The sequence below is a fragment of the Rhinolophus sinicus genome, chromosome 13, assembly GCF_057876585.1.
Source record: "Rhinolophus sinicus isolate RSI-liver-muscle chromosome 13, RSI-T2T, whole genome shotgun sequence".
Lineage (NCBI taxonomy): Eukaryota > Metazoa > Chordata > Mammalia > Chiroptera > Rhinolophidae > Rhinolophus > Rhinolophus sinicus.
In genome coordinates, this window is record NC_142513.1 from 52,100,907 (window position 1) to 52,118,030 (window position 17,124).

The 17,124-nt window shown below is 48.5% G+C and overlaps 1 protein-coding gene across 1 annotated transcript in view; it reads left to right on the plus strand.

Annotated features, from left to right (window-relative positions):
• IGF1R (insulin like growth factor 1 receptor) overlaps positions 1–17,124 on the plus strand; it is a 258,431-nt gene that overhangs the window by 131,456 nt on the left and 109,851 nt on the right. The gene's annotated exons all lie outside the window — the stretch shown is intronic.

Genomic DNA, 17,124 nt, shown 5'->3' on the forward strand with positions numbered 1-17,124 from the left:
GCCCCACTCCCGGCTTCCAGCAGGCGTCCACAGGAAGGACCAGGAAAAGAGACACCCGTGGGAGTCAGCTTTGCTTTTCGCAGTGCTGAAAACACCGTGAGAGAACTTCCACAGGAGGTCTGGTAACACCTATTAGAAGGTGTTTATCTCCTGTTTATTCCCATACACGCCAATTATGGAGAGAGGCTCCTATCGTTCAAGTGGAACTTTTAATTTTCAATTTTTTTTTAATTTTTTTTTTTAGTTGCTATCAGGAAACAGATGACGGGGATGGGAGGGGTGGCACTTCAAGCCTGAAGATGTGGTACTTGGGCACTCAGGTGTCCCCAAGTCAGTGTGGGCGTCACACAGATCCCAGCTTTCCCTGCGTGGGCTTCCCCGGGGGACAGGGTACGGTGGCCGAATTCCTACTTTATTAGAGACTTGTGCACACCTCTGACAGAGCACCGACACTTGGCTTCCAGCTCTTCCTCCTGCATCCCTTCTCCCACTTTCCTTCCAGGCTAGTTCCAAGCCTTCCAAGGACAGGAAGGAAGCGAGAAGGAGTTGGGGGGAGAGAGAGAGAGAGAGAGAGAGAGAGAGAGAGAGAGAGAGAGAGAGAGAGAGAGAGTTTTATCCTCGAGTGCTCATGTAATAGCTATAAAAGTGGTTGTGACAGCCAGGCGAGGAAGCCTCCTTGAACTGTTCCCAGAACTTGAAGTGTTGTCACACAAGGAGAGCTGGTCAGGGGCAGCGAGCAGGAAGGCCTTCTTCCCAGGGGTCTCATGGGGCGGATGGGAAGGGCTGGCAGAGGACATGGGACTCCTTCTGCCCCTTTCTGTGATGCTGGCCTACTCCTGGGCCTCACAGACCGCTGTGCTAACCCATCCCCTAATAGGCAGTGTCCTGCATGTTGACAGTTTTATGCCATCGGATGTGATATGTTCTCCAGGCACGGAAGTTAGCGCTGTCCTGCTCCCCACCAGGCCCTCGCACCGCCCTGGGCCTGGCTCACAGTTGCTCAGTAAAATGCTTTGTTAGTTGTAGCATCTGTGGGGTGTTTATAAATTCAAATAACTTGGACGTAGCGGTCATGCTTTTAGCAGCTGAGACCATACTGGTCCTAAAGCATAGAGTCTTCTAGGGGGACTTCAGCAGGCTGCATCCAGGATGCCTCAACATAAAGCACATCATGTGACGGATTCTGTGTCCCTCGGAACTTCCCTTTGCCTGGATGAGCCATATAAGGTCCGGGCTGCTTTCTAGAGACGTTCCTTGTGCAATACATGTCGTCCTTTGTGATCTGTGAGGCATTTCTGTTGTATGGAGCTTGTTAGAGTGACATTTGGATTCCTGGCGTAGTTTCAGATGTGAATGCGTTCTCTGAGCGGCGAGGGGCTGTCCCCATGGGCGGCGGCCCGGTGGGGTTCCATCCTGACTCTGCCACTTACTGGCCACCAGACCCGAGCGCTGTTTCTCTCTCTGTAAGATGGCATTAGTTGAGTCCCACTTTGAAGGACTGTTGTTTTGTGAGGTTTAAATGAACTCATCAATACGAGGCGTTTACAGCAGTTCCTGGACCGCAGTGAGACACCGCTCGGGACAGTGTAAGCCATCATCACACCAGCGGGCATTATGACTTGTTCTACATGCACTGTCCCCTTGCCTTTCCCCTTTCACCCTGGCAGGGGGATTTTCTGTCCAATAAACGAAAGCCTCTATGTTTCAGTCAGTGTAAGTTCAGAGGAGACAGTAGCGCCTGCGTGAAAAAAGTAACTTTCCTTGCAACGTTGTTGCGTGAAAAAAGTAACTTTCCTTGCAACGTTGTATCTGTGAATCTAGAATATCTAATCCACAAACTCATTGTCAGCGTTGCCTTATAATTGGAAAATTTTCTGAGAGTAGCTCCAGTAAACATTACTCTTCGATGGCTGAGGTCTCACGTTTTGGTGCTCAAGCCACTGTGATACAAAGACAGGAAATGTATGTGGTTCAGGAAAGGGGTCGGGACAGCTTGGCACGGGAAAGAATGAGGTTGTGGTATTCCCGTGAGGAGCTTAAATCAGCCGAAGGTGAAGTCGCGTTCGTTGGTACAAGATCTACCAATATTAAAAATAATTTGAAAGTAACAGTAAGGTATCAGGATATGGGTTAGCTGCCAAATTCGATAAGTTCAGCTGAATACACTTGCATTAATTCTGAAGTTGAAAGATTTCCGTTTTCCTGGTCAATCTGTTTATCTCCCAAAACGTGTTTCCAGCTTCAGGCTAAATTATGAGTAATCGTTTCACTTTGATTTTTAATATTGCCAATACAGCAATTTTGCAGCCAAAGAACAGTGGGTATAAGAACGATTCTGAACGATTCTCTGTGATGACGGTATATCCCTGAGCCACCAACACCCCCAGGGAACTTAAAAAGCAGAGGAGTTGAACATCCACCAGTGAGAACCCACTGTGGGCCGTTATGGGTTTTGGTGCTGAGCCACAATGATGAACTTCACCCAGAGTCCATGCAAGGACAGGGGAAGGGTCTTCTTCAGAGATTTCCTATCAGACTGTTCAAGTGAGACCGTCCCAGTTGTTCCAGTGTGGAAACAAACTCCCCACAGAGCACACGTCCCAGGACCCTCGCAGATGCCCTCTCACATCCAAGGTGCCCCAACCCTGACTGTCCCCTGGCATGTGCTGGGGATAGAGGCAGCCTCGGGGCGGCACAGGGCTTCCCGGCCTGGCCCGCAGCACTCAGGACCTGGGAGGCTTGAGGACCTCCTGTGGGAAGCTTGGATGAGCCTTTTCCAGGGCACCTGGGGTTGGGCTCCATCAGCTCAGGGTCTCGGGAGCTGGAAGGGCCTGCTTCTGCGAAGGTAAACCTGGGAGGGGAGCCATGATGTCCATGCGTGAGCTCCGCTGCCCCCTGAGCCTGGCAGCTCAAGAGGCTCGCCTGGTGCCAAGGCTTTGGGCATCGGGAGCCTGGCCTGCTCTGCCGGGCAAGACACGGAACCATCGCAGCGACTGGCAGTGACTTAGCAGGCTCTTTCGCTGCCATTTCCCCCACTGCGTGTTTTCATAACGCCGCTGAGTAGACACCAGATTCTAAATCCTGTGCAAATAGTCTTCGAGTTTCTGGATTCTGCCCCAGCGAGGACTAGTTTGGGTTTTCAGGAATACTTAAAGAAAACGTGTGTCGGTTCCACGTTCCAACATCATTGCTGCCCGAGGGCTCTGCGGTGAGATCCGTGAGTGCCTGCAGCGGACGCAGCTGCTTTGGGCAGCAGCGGTTCTGAGGGGTGTCCCACCCACCATCCTGCTGCTGACAGATGTGTACCCCCTGTTGGGTTTTGTTACCGTAGTGAAATCCCTCTACCCTGTCCATGGGGTCGACGTGGGGCAAGCGCAGGTGCGTACAGGACTTGGCAGGGCCTGCCGCAGGAGCTCTCAGTAGGGGAGCTCCATCCTGGGGACAGCAAGCTGACCCAAAGAGGTCACGAGAGGTCATGAGAGTCAGTTTTCTGGTTTGAGTAACGGCTGATACACGTGCCAGCCTTGGACGATGGTGTCCAGGAGAGCCAACCATAGGGTGGGAGGCACCGGGGTTGGGGGGACAGTGTTTTCCTTGCACCCCTGAGGAACCCGACTTGAGAACTGCTCTCTTGCTTTCTGGGTGTCATTAGCCGTGCGGGTGGTTTGCTTAGTATCTGCATTGTTTCCATTGTGTGTTACAATCTGGTTATTGCCAAGTTACTATGCATTGTGGAGCTCGCACTGACGTTATTTTCAATACGATTCCCCACCCCACCCCCAAATGACAACCCTGTCATTTTACGGTGAAAAGTCAAAGTCAGAATGTTTTATTTTAGTCTCTTTGGATACCTGGGTCTTGAAGGAAACAACACTTATTGAATGTTTGTGTATGTGTGCGGCCAACCCTTTCTCTCCTCTCTACGAGTCTAGGTGAGCCGTTCTCTTGTAAAATCAAAGCTTTTTAATGATTTTCTTAAATCTAAGTCAAGGGTTGGCAGACAACAGCCCACGCGGCCGAAACCCAGCCCGCCACGCCTGTTTTTGTAAACAGTTTTATTGCAGCGCTGTCACACTCATTTGCTTACCCACGGCTGCGGCTGCTCTGTCCTCATGATGGCAGAGCTGCGTCCTTGCAAATCTTGTTACGGAGAAAGTTTTCGGAGCAGCCGTGTGTTTCCTGGAGGAGGAACTCGTGTCTCCTGGAACCCCTGCAGGTTCAAACACCCCTAATCTTATGAGTCAACTTTTTCCATTTTCGGATAACTTAAGAGTGTTAGAAAATTCTTTCTTTAGACAAACAAACAAGACCCCACTTCCTTATAACTCAAGACCCCACTTCCTTATAACTTGCACGTGCTGGGTCTCTTTGTATCTTATGAACCATTAAAAAAAAGAAAAAAGGGACTATCCCGTGAAGAAAGCTGCCCCTTCTGAATGTGCGAGGGCATCTATTCTGTACCCGCTGAATATTTCCTTCTCCAGATGGACATTTGCAGCTCCCATACCTGTCGTTACTGCACAGTTTTTTTGTCTCCCGTTGAGACATTCTAGTTTCATAATAACCCTTTAAACCATGTCCCTGAGAATTAAAACAAAACAGCTTTGAGAATCATCACGTGGAGAAATTAGACCCTGGCTGTTTACCGGCCTTGTTTTGGATGACAGGCACCTGGGGTGCAGCTGAAGACTATGTCGTCTTCCTCGGAGGCCCCTCGCACTGCTGACTTGTTGACATGAACCCACAAAAGCATCTCGGACCTTTTCAGCTGTTAGCCACATGTGAGGCTGACGGTTTTCTCATTCTTGACAAAGCTTTTCAAAACTTTGATGTATACCATTGGGACCCTCTTTCCACACTGGATCTTTTTATATCCTATGGTACCAAACTAATTGGCCCTTGCTCTCAGCTGTATCTTGGAATTCCGTATGTATGTTGTCTGGGTTCCCCCAGACGGCATGGAGGCACGTCCCTGGGCTTCCCGCTGGATAACTCCAAGCTGACTCGACTCCAAATGAGCTGCCTGCGCAAGTCTCACGGAAGGTGCCATTGTGGACAAGCGACCGTCATCCCATTGTCTTCCATGCATAGATTGACTTCCTTTCTTTGATAGCTGTTCTCACCTTTAGCTGCAAAACGGTGGTTTCCGTGGCATTCTTAGGAGTGTTGCTGAATTTGGAGATTCTATGCAGATGTTCCAATCATCCCCTTGACCTGAGTGAGGGTCACTACCTGGGGCCTGACTTGTGCTACCTTTCTGCATTGATCACACCTTTTTATTTTCTGTGATTCCGTTGCCTTGACATCTCGCGGGCTGGCTGACCGCGGAGAGGCTGCCCCTTCCAGGATAGTAAACGAGTGTATGCGCAGGCTCACTGATACAGAGCCCGCTTCCCGCACTTCTGTGTGTGGCGGTTCTCACACTCAGGGCCCATCTTCCCCTTCCCCCATCCCCCCAGGGCCAGGTGCCACATAGTAAGGGACAGCCCCTGCACCCCAGAACCCACTGAAACTATTAAACTCTGGCCACTCCTAAGCCGGCTCCTGCCTGGGAAAACCACAGGAAAAGCTCTCGCTCACATTTTCCTCTGCCTCCTGACTGATTCTTGTGCTTCTCCATGTGGCGCTGTGTGCCATGCTGAGCCTCTTGGGACTGTGAGGACGAAGCTGTCTTCTCCGTGGTGGGCATTGCCATCCCTGAATAACAGTCAACCCTGCATGATAACACACGGTGAGGTCACTGCGTATTGAGAGAAGGACGAGGAGGAGGGCACTTTATTGGCTACAGAGTGGCCCCATCTCTTCCCGATGTCTGAGCTCTGAGGCCTTAGGAACGATGAGCGGGAGCCCGAGTACTACTTGCCTTCTCCGAGAAGTAGGTTCACGATACACCCCCCACCCCACCCCATCACACTCTTGAAAATTCCGATGAGTTTTGACTGTAGAGCCCAATCCAATGGATCAAGGTCCAGAATACATTCTGCTCGGCTGTGGTTGGGGTTGGTTGGTTGGTTGGTTTTTTTTACTTTCAGTGCTGAAGCTCAAGCGGATGCGAAAGCATGTCCTGAATGTTTCGTAAATCATGTGAGAACTGAAGTATGTGAGATAGTGAAAGAGCCACTGTCTCTTCCTGGAGCTTCCTAGCAAACGAAGCACGTGATTGCGGCTGCTCGCCTCACTAGGTCTTGCCGAGAAACCAAGATTGAACTTTGAAATACACTTTCGCTGAAGTCACTCCTACTGGCACGAATGATACGTCCCTTCAGAAGAACACTTCCCCATGCAGCGAAAGGTCCTTTTTATGCTCTGCGTAGCAGTGATTGCAGCCGCCTGCTAGGGTTTGTTTACATGGTTTGAAAAGCAAAAACGTGGATGCTCTCTGATGGCTTGTGGAGAAGGTGTTAGCGTGGTCGTTTGGAACGCTATTTAAATTGGAGAGTGAAAAAGAAGTGACTAGGAGAAAACAAATGGGGAAATGGGGGGACGTGTCTACTCTTTGTGTCTGAATGTCAGCAGCTCAGACTGAATGGCCATTCTGAATTATTGGCAATATAAAGACTTTTCAGCTTCCTTAATGGAAATATTACAACTGGTAGGTAAGGGCATTTCTGGTTGAGGTGCTTCCTAAACCCGTGGGGAAAAAATCAAACTTAAATTCTGAAAGGAAATACAATGCTTTATATTTTTAAATACAAAGGATGTGTTTTGTTTTTTTAAGCAACACCAATAAAGCGATGAATTTTATTCTTTAGTTTACACTTTTCTTATCAGAAAAGGTCATTAGTATAAAAACATAAGCGCGCATGTGAACTGTATTTAATTCTGAAACTGGTACGAACATGGAAGAGATAAAAAACAGGAACATTTTGAAGGTTGCAGCTTATCACAATTTAAAATCATGGTTGACGTGTCATAAAAAGTTTGAAAGAAATCCCCAGCGTAAGAATTGTGTAATTTGGATTTTAGAGCCAGCAGCCCTGTACTGGTGACAGAAGAACTTTCTCAAGGGGGACAGAAAGTCGGGGGAACAATGGCCATTGTCTTTCCTGGGCCTCGTTCCTTTTCCTGGTCACCGCCTCTTCCTGTTGCTCCTTTCCTAATGGAATCACAGCGGTGAAGTTGTTGAAGAAATGAGGGGAAATCAGACCCATCGTCCTGCGGTGTGAAAGCAGGCCTTTGTGTGTGCTGGGCTGGGCCCGTGGCACACAGGGCACAATTGAGCTATTGTTTGTTTGGGAAAAGCGGCGGCATCCTATTGCAATTATTTATGGAAGGAAAGATTTGATGTTTTTGGAAGAGTTTGGGTGTAGGGGGATGTCCCATCTTCTGCAGATCTCTCAATGTATACGAGAGTGTTACGTGACGCCCATGGGTTGGGGTGTTTGGGGCCGAGAAACTGAAAGCATCGCTAGCGTTGGTCCCAGGACCGAGAGAAGAGACCATCTTACGCCACCTAAGGCTGATGTGAGGTGGCCTTCCAGCCCCTCTTACTTTTTGATGCTTTCTTTGCATTATTGCTCAGACTGCCCCTCTTTGGCTGAAGTCTGGACCGGTTACACTGATTCTTCACTACTAAGTGTTAGTAGAAAAGGAGAAAATACTTGCAGCCTCCCTGCTTCCCCTCAGTGCTCTTGTCTCAAGTGGGACGCTCTTCCGTGCTGCACTGGCGTCGCCCTGTAAAGGCGCGTGCCAGGCTCCTTGCGCAGCAGGCATGAGATGAGAGGCTGTCTCTGACCACCCAGAAAGGGCCCACGTGCCCAGCCCTCCCCCGTTGGGCTTCATGTTCTAGCAGTTGCAGCCCCCTCGCCTGTGCCCACTTCATGTCCTCAGAAATAGCTTTCTCCCTCTCTCCTATGGCGCGTGTCACACTCTCTCTGGACCCTCACGAGCCTCCCTGGTGGCCCTAATCAGGGGTACGTCACCCTTGTGTACCTGACTCCCCGTGATTTGAGCCACCAGCTCTCCTGAGGACTCCCCCTGAAATTCCCATCAGTCCCTCCGAGAGCTGAGTGACGCTTGGCACATAGTAGGCCATCAGGAATTTGTGAGTGTATCGTCCATTATAAGTTTTCCTTCACAGAAGGATCCTTCCTCATCCTGCCATTTGGACCCAGACCTCCCTTTTCAAAGATCCAATGAGTAGGTAGGAAGAACAAACATGAACCCCCGATGGCGGGTCTCTCCCCATCCACCCGCCCTTTGCTCCTCTGCTGCCATGACTTGCCTTTGGGCTTTGGGCACAGTTCAAAGTTGGGTCCTTGTGAAGTTGCTGAAGTGACATATTTCTGTCCTCACTCACTCTGTGGCTGCAGATAACAAACGTTGGCAAGTACCCCCGTGCTTCCTTGTGCTGGGAGGGTTTGTGTTTCCAGGCTTGTGTTTCAACATAACATGGAGACCTGACGCTCCCTGGAGTGAAAGAACATGAATAACTGCTCACGGTGGGTATTTCAGTGAATTCGCCTCTCCTGTCCCACTTGGTCCCCAGAGGAATCTGAGATTGACACAGACACGATGACTTTCTTTGGGAAGGTGGGAGAGGCTGGTGGGTCATGGGGCACGCAGGGCACATTCAGCTCGCCTCCTGCCAGCTGAATGGCTCAGAGTGTGGCCGGAAATGCCCAGTTGCTCAAATCTGAGATCCCCAAGGCGGTTCATTCACTCAGTTATTGATGTAACAAATAGTAAGCACCTACTGGGTGTCCTGTCCCGATAGCACAGTGAACGACGCGAAGGTTTCTGCATTCTGTACCCGGGGGCGAGGGGATGCACAGTAAACAGAGACAAGAACAAGCTAGTGCTGATTACCTAAGACGGATATGAATTCAGGTAAATTGCAGACGCCCGAGACTTTTCGGCTGGGGCAGGACAGGGCGTGGAGGTGTCAGTTCCTGCGCTGGAAGGAGAGTGAGGGACAGCAGGTTTGTTAGGGAGGTGTGCAGATGGAGCAGAAGCTGCGTAGACGTCCCGGGGAAGCAGGAAGAGGGAGCTGGGTAAGGGAGCATGGGCTCAGGGGGCAGGTCAGCGCTGGACAGGAGCACTTGGCACGCACTGTCTGTCGGTGCCCTCGGAGGAGGGTGCGATTGTCTGTGGGCTTCAGACTCAGTGGCTGGGACCCCTTTTCATGGTTTAATATTCTGGAGCACCCCAAGGAGCTTTGCTTTATGTGGGTTATGTGTGTTGATGTTCGCCATCTGAAACATTAATATGGAATAAGTAAAATTAGTTATTAAGTCACCTGAAACAATAATAAACCCTTCGCATGTTAACATTTTGTGTGGGGGGAGCTGTACCCCACCCCCCCGGTGTAGTGAGTAGAGGGGCGATGTTTTACGTTTCTAAATCTCTTTACTGTCTCACGTAATGGCCTTCAACGAGATTCTCCTGTCTGCTCCCACCTTCAATCTTCTGCCATTATCACAGAGAATCTAGAAGCGTCTGTTGTACACACGTGAGACGCTGAGAGTCAAAAACAGGCAGATCACGTCTTAGTAGTGTTATGACAATAGGCAGATCTCATAGGTGCCCCCTGCCAATAGGGCTACAGAACCCCCCGGGGGTGCACGGACCATAATTTGAGAACCATCGATGAGGAGATTCCGTTCCCTGACGTCTGTGTTGTTCAGAGCATGGCTGAGGCGCTTACGTCATCATTACTTCTTCAGACATAATGAGTTCCAGACCCCCAGTTGACACTTCAGAGTTTGGCCCTGTTTAACTAGGGTCTTGCTGAAGCCACTTTCATAGCTGTGTAAATCTGGTTGTTCTCACTGCTCATCAAAAGACATATACGTAGGTACTGTTTTGTTTTGTTTTATCACAAAAATAGGACCTAGACAACAGAACATTCAAGAATAGAATACGAGAAAAAGCTTTATTTCTATAAATCATCACTGACCTTGGTTAGTGGTGGGAGTGGGCCGGATTTATTCATGAAACTGGCCTCAAACTACTAAGCCAGTCCTGGGAAGAGCAAATTTGTTTGCTTTGCTATCCGCAAGGAGCTTCTGGAATTGGACGCCTGCGGCCAAAGGGCCAAGACGGGAAGTGTCAAAGGTTGGGAGGGAGTTGGTTACTCGCCCAACACATGGAAAACATGCATGTGTACGTACACACACACACACACACACACACACACACATTCATGGTGGCTTTTGAATTCCAACTCCAGGCCTGCACGGTTCCTTTGCCCTCCAATGGTAGTTATAAAGTTACAAAGGGTTGATGAAGTGCTAGAAAGATTTGCAGAGTATATTGCAAATACGAACTACTCTATAAATGATAAATACTAATTGAAGGCATGTCTGGGCAGAGTGAATCAGTGAGGTTGCAAGAAAAGAGATGTCAGGCCTTCAGAAAGGTGGGAAATTCCTGTTGTGTCTGCTAGGACTGTTGTAAAGCATTTGAGATACCATCAAATACCGTGTTTCCCCGAAAATAAGACCTAGTCGGACCATCAGCTCTAATGCGTCTTTTGGAGCAAAAATTAGTGTAAGATCCGTCTTATTTTGCTAGAATATAAAACCGGGTTTTATACTAATTTTTGCTCCAAAAGACGCATTAGAGCTGATGGTCCGGCTCCGTCTTATTTTCAGGGAAACAGGGTAGTTATCTAGTGAATGTTCCGTGGAGAAAGCGACCCCGACAGATCCCCTTTCTGAGCTTTGGGCCCTGGGCAGTGACCATGTATGGTTCTCGGCCTTGCCTCAGCCTCGAGGCACAGTTCTTCTGAGTGTCTTCACTCATCTGTTGATGCCATTTCTGGCAGGGTTGAGGTAAGTACAGGATTGGGGTCACACACGTTGTAGCCTTGACGTAGCTTTGTGTGGTCAGTGAATGTCACTGCGCTCTCTGTGGGCTAATCAAGTTCTAGGCTATTAGAAGTTGCCGTCTTACAAGATCCCAATGAGAATGGCAGAGCCCAACTTAGAATATGAAATGTGTTTGGATCCACTGGCATGGAAGCTGGTGTAACTTCACGCCCATGAGTCACTGGGTTTCTCGTTGGTTTAGGGTTGTAAGGCCTGTTAATGTTTTATTTTTAAAACAAATTATCCTACAAGAAAGCTTGTTCCTTCGAGTTGCACACACATAAAAAGTTGATAATGTTGCACTGGGATGCTTGAACTCTCCCGACTGTTTTGTGACTTCGGTGGTACCTCCCTACATGGCAGATGGAAAAACTCAGAATAAACTGCTTTGTTTTCCAAATCAGAAAGGAGTTCTTCCAACCTCTGGTAGAAGGTAAAAATAGTAGTTAAATGAAATAAATTAAGAGAATTTAACAGTGGAGAAAGAGAGGTAGTGTTTGCCTAAAGGAGAAACTTCTCTGAGTTTTTGAAGTGTGAATGATTTAAATGAGCTCCCAGCCTCACATTGCATGTGGTTTCCATTTTATAGTTTTCCTGCTTGAAAACAAACTGTCAGGATTTTTAGGTCAGTCCATCCGTGTGAACTGACTCAAGGCTTAGCAACAAACTTTGGCCCCTCTTCCCATCACCCTCCTCGTGCTGTGAAAAGTCTTACACCTTTGTGTTGATGGAAACCTTAATTTCACCACTTGTGTTCTAACCTGGGCGGAGGAAAACCAAGGACTTCGTGACCACCTCAGACAGGCTTCTCCCTCTCTCTTTCTCTCTGAAATGATTGGGCTTGGTGTGGTCCCCAAGTCCCCAACGAGGGGGAAGCTGAAATACAAACAAAGTTGAATAATAAAGTGATGTCACTTGGAACCAATTGGGACAGTTGGCATCACATGCCTGGCAGCTACTTCAAATGCCCACAAAGCAAGAGTGATGGCTTAAGCCGCCCTCCTCGCCCTGCCGCTCCCCTCGTCAACAGCAGACTTCTCCAGAACGGAGGCAGAGATGCAACTACTCCAGGCTGACTTGTTTGTGAATGATGCATCTGAACACATTAGTAGGGTTTTTGGGTTTTTTTTTGTGCAAAACATGAAGACTAATTCAGAGCTGATTTTCTACCAGTATGGCCCAGACCATTTCTCATTGAGTGAGAAATGGGGATATGTCCCACTTTGATTCCAGTTGTGAGCCAAACAGGGCAGGGTCTGCGAGCCTCGTGGCACATTTGCAGGTGACATACCTGGGTTTTAAGCTAACATTCATTTAAAAGCAGTTAACTTCTTGGTTTCATTACGACAGGGTTTCTGCGCAGTCTCCACACATTTTTTTGCTTGTGATCTAATAGTTAAAACTCTCCAAGAAAATGCTTCTTACTCTGGGCCACCCTGGTTTAAAAAAACAAAAACATAAAAACTGCTGCAGAGAACAAACAAACAACTGGGTTCACTGCTGCCTTCAGACACATTTGAGCGAGCACAGACCAGACAATCCTAAACCAACCAGCACGATTGCATGCATCTCAGTCATTGGGGAATGACGTGGTTCAACCAAAACTGAATTGAGAATAGTTTTTCTCATGAACACTTGGTTGCATGTGGGACTCGCGTAGGAAACGTGAGCGCAGGGCTGTGAGTCTCAGAGCTGACTAGCTCTCTGCAACCCGGGGCTCAGGAGAGGGGGGTAGTTACGTCTCAGGTAGCACTGCTTCTCCCCAGGTAGGAGAGAGCAGGTGCAGAGGTCGTGAGCCTGCACACCTGACCCCCTTCCTGTCCTCGCCTCCCCAGGCATGTCCATTAAGTAGGACCTGGAAGGCGTTTTCCTCCCGGATGCCTCTCCCCTACTGTAGTCTCCTGGTCGAGTCCTCCCGTTTCATCCTTTCCTCCCGTTCAGTCCATCCCTTAAAGGACTGCCAGACTGTTTTCTCGAAACTGCTGCTTTGGGGAACACGCTCGCCTGTGCAGGAGAAGTCCTAAGGGCTCCCCGTTGTCTGTGACGTGAAGTCCCGTAGGCCAGCCTTTGCTCCCCCCCCCTCGTACCTAGGCTTATCTTCTGCTGTCCCCAGAGGCAACGCCACTTAAACTCATTTCCCGAAGGTTCTGCTAAAATGCTGCCTCCTTGCCTCCCATCCTCAGCACTGCACACAGCTTTTCTGCCGCTTGATTGCAGTGCCCTCCCCCTGTACCGTTTCCCTGAGCCCCCCCCCCCCCCACCGCCTGGCTAAGAGCCACGGTTCCCCTTAAGCACCCGGCTGCAGTTGTCGTCTTCAGTCACTCCCCTAAGCCTTGACCTCACATGGTGTTCTTTTCTTTAATTCCGTAAGCTTGGCCTAGCCTGGGTGACACCCTAGAGGTGCCATAGATTGATGAAGGCCGTGGGGTTGGGAGTTGGGTGGGTCCCCGAGCGTGATCAACCCTGTGACCTATTGATGGCCCTCAGCCTTGTTCCCCGTCTCTTTCAAGTGGGACGATTATCTCCAGCTCTCAGGAACACCATGGGGGTGAAATGGCGTGGCCTGTGTGTGTAGAGTGCTTGGGCAGTTTCTGGTGCGTCATCAGTGGCTGTAAAGTAGCGCGGCGCGGTGACAGTGGTTGACTCCTTCAAATCACGGAGCTCCCCACATCTTTCCCCTGGGATCTAGACAACTGCAGATTGCAGGATGTCAATACATATGTGTTGCGTCTGAGGCTCGTGTGGATATGCTGAAATAACCCGAATATTATGAAACCAACCCAAATTGTAGCACGTCCTTCAGGATTTAACTTGCCAAATGTGGAAGAATGCAGGGAAGGCTAGGTAAGCTGTGTTTTTCTTGCGAGTCTAGTCCATGCTGCAAACTTAAATTAAAGGTTTTGGGAAAGCAATGTAAAAATGATTTACTCTTCCATAATTGGTTTCCTGAAAGCAAATGATATTTATGTGTCCAGCAATGAAAGATGCACCTACTGTAATTTATTGTAGAAGAGCGTTTTCAAAGGGTATAGCATGACGGGTGCTTAAGTGTATTAAATATTCTAGAGGAAGACATATTTAGGCTATAAATCGATGGACTTCCTCGAGAATCGGTTGTTTACCTTCTTCTCTGCCAGGTGTATGAAGACTGTACGTTCTCAGGCCTCAGTGGGAGGAAGATTTAAGGTTCCAGAAGTACGTTCGTGTCTCTTTTAAATTTTCTGTTGTTTATCAATGACTTATATAAATGTTTTAGGGAAGTGTTTGCTGTAACATTAGCCAATTGAGCCCTGTGCAGTTGTCTGGCAACCCATGTGATATGGAAAGACAGAAGTGCTGTATTTTGTCGCTCACAAGGATATTTCGAAAGCGCTTGAACAGGTAATAGCATAGTGAGAGGTGTTCCTGGAGCAGCGTGTCCCCTGTGACGTGTCTGCGGGCTTTATAATCCGTCTGGCCACACGGCTGGCTGTCTACGATTACACTTAAACACGGAGATAGTTTATCTTTGAATGTAATTGCCATGGTGTTAAGATTTGAATTTAGTACTACTAAGAATAAATCATTACCAGTTGTAGAGGCTAATTGGCTATCCAGTTTTCCTCTATGGCCCCACTCCTCGAAAAAAAAAAAAAAAAAATCAGAGAAGAAAGCAAATAACCAGGACAGTGGAGTCTCCTGGTAGCGTTGTTGGACCAGGGTTTAGCGTTTGAGAGCACCTGGCCCTTTGCTTTAAGACGCCGTAGCTCAGGTCGCTGGTGTTGCATTAAAGTGATAGGTTGACATTCGTAATGAACCGAAGAGGCAGCACTTATGTGAGAAGAGCCTGGACTAGATTTGATCCTAATGTTTATAAAGAAAGTTCTAGAAAGCCCTCTGACTAGGTGAACTGAGGCACTTGGAAATCGTGTGAATTGGTTTAAAAGACCAATTACTCCTCCTTTTGTAAATGGCCTTTTAAACCAACCCTCACTTAGCTGATTACGTGTGGTCGTTTAAACTGCTAGTTACAATCAGAAGGAAAGACATTCTCAGGGTGCTGTCCTGCCTCGGAGAGGGAGGGAGGGAGGGAGGCAAAGAAGTTTTTTCTCCCATCCCCATGTCACCTGCTGAAAGCTGATTAATCCATCCGTCAGGTATTGAGTTTTCCCTGTTGGTAGTAAACTAGTCTCCAAACTTTGGGGGTGGGGTGGGGGGACCATCTAAGAAAGCAACGCGGGTCGGGAGAGCTGTCTGTCACCTGGCATGTTCTGCACTGGACGAGGGAGCCCGTTGGAGTGGTCGCCCTACACGACCAAGACTGCCAGCTTGGCTCTTGCTGGCGTGAGTGAGCCCTGTAATTCTTCCCAGCACTCTGGATGCTTGGCCTACACCTCTGTCCTCCTTAAGCGTCAGGAGGGGCTATCTGTCGGGAGCTGCTCTTTGACTCCCAGGCCGTTTGGGCTCCAGCGAGAATCCCGAAAACTGATGTGGAGAGCCCTCTTGCCCAGTTGTGTGAGATGCTGCATCTTGGTCGCGTCCCTGACCAATGGGTGGCCTGGCGGTTGGCTGCACGGGGAGGCGGGATGTGGCGAAATGACTCACTTGTGTCTGACGTCTTATACTTCTGACCCTTTGGATGCAAACGGGGAGAAGGAAGGAATGGCCTCTGGAAACCAGGGGGCGGAAAAAAGTAGTAGCTATGCTGTGAGATGGGCGTGCATACACGTATGCGGATTGCCCCAAGCCCCTCTAATCACATTCCCATTGATTTTCAAGTCCTGTGCTGTGGCCACGTGGTCTCTGTACCCAGGCACTTTTGCTTAGTAATAAATGACCTGTGAAGAAACACAAGCCTGCATGGAAACTGCTACCTAAAGGAATCCTGAAGTGACAATTTCTTGAATCCATATTTATCCCAATGTACTTACTTAGCATGTGTGTTTTTCCTATTTTGAAGTTTGTTTCCCTTTTAAACCTAGGCAGTGCCTCAGTATATACTATCTATTGCATTTGCTCATCTTAATATCCCATTGCATGACATAAAAGTTGACCAGTGCAGTTAAATGCCATAGACTGTTTTATAGGAACGTGATGGTATTTGAAGGACTTGGGAACAACTACTTTCAAGCCCTCAGCAACATTTAGTTACAATTGTCGGTCTAATTGCAAATGATTCTTATTCAGTAAATCAGGTCCCGGAGAACTTCGTACGATGCCGCCTCTTGGAATTATGAAGTCCTTCTTGCGTTGTGAGTCCTGACCAGGAGAAAAAGACTTCATTAATTTAAAAAATAATCTCCCCATCAGACTTGGATTGAAACAAGTCATTTCTACCAAGTCCAGCTCAAAGAGTTTTTATTTTTCCTTCTTTTTTTTTTTAAACCACATTTGAAGTGCATAGTGAGAGAGGACTATTTTAGCTCGATTCCCTGTGGTTCCTGCTATTCGTCCCCGTGCCCTTTTTCCTTCCCTGCCTTCGGCACCACCCGTGTCTGAGAGAACGTGACGATGCTAAGTCCTTGAAGTACTGACTAGATGGAATTGCTCTGTGAGGTTTTCACAGCCATAGCGGCTATTACCTTCACAAACAGCTTGAGTCTTCCCCCCCCCCCCTTTTTGTGGGTGTTACACAAATATGTAATTAGGCTGTGTTTTTTTTTCCTGTTTTTTTAAAGAACACATTGACAAGCCAAAAGTGCGTGGTGAACCGCTTCAGAGTGCGGGTGTAGAGGAGGGAGTATGTCCGCGGCTCCGTTTTTGTGGAATAACTTTTAACATTTCTGTTTAGCATTCATGACGCTCTAAATAGAAGCCGAACACTGTAGCTCTTGGATCCTGGGAGAGGCGGACCACGAGGGCTCCCGTGGTTTGGGGACAGTCTGTGACTCGACATCTTTTTATACGCAGCAGTTACGACCTTGAACACCGGGTGGCTCTATTATCGGGGTTCGGTGTCGTGATGCATGTTTAATGCATCAGTGCCAGAGACCAGGTCGTCCGGAATTGACCACTGCTGTGTTTAGAGCACCGTGTTTGGATGAAATCCGTCGCCCTCGCTTTTCTCCCTGTACCTTGTTCTTTTTTACTGGAAACTCATTTATTTATGAAAATAACTGAGGGTGGAAAGCAAAGTATAACTGAATTTAAGGGGCCGTTCCATAGAGTTGTAACTCACTGACTACTGACCAAATGTCTACCATACATAAGTTAAACGTGGTTTTCTAAGAGGGAGATGACCAGGGTGGGGTGGCCTGTCCTTTGAAGTCTCTTTGGTTTGACCCCTCTGTTTCCTGGCCTGGAAGGTGGTTTCCCTTCCCTTCAGCAAAGCTGA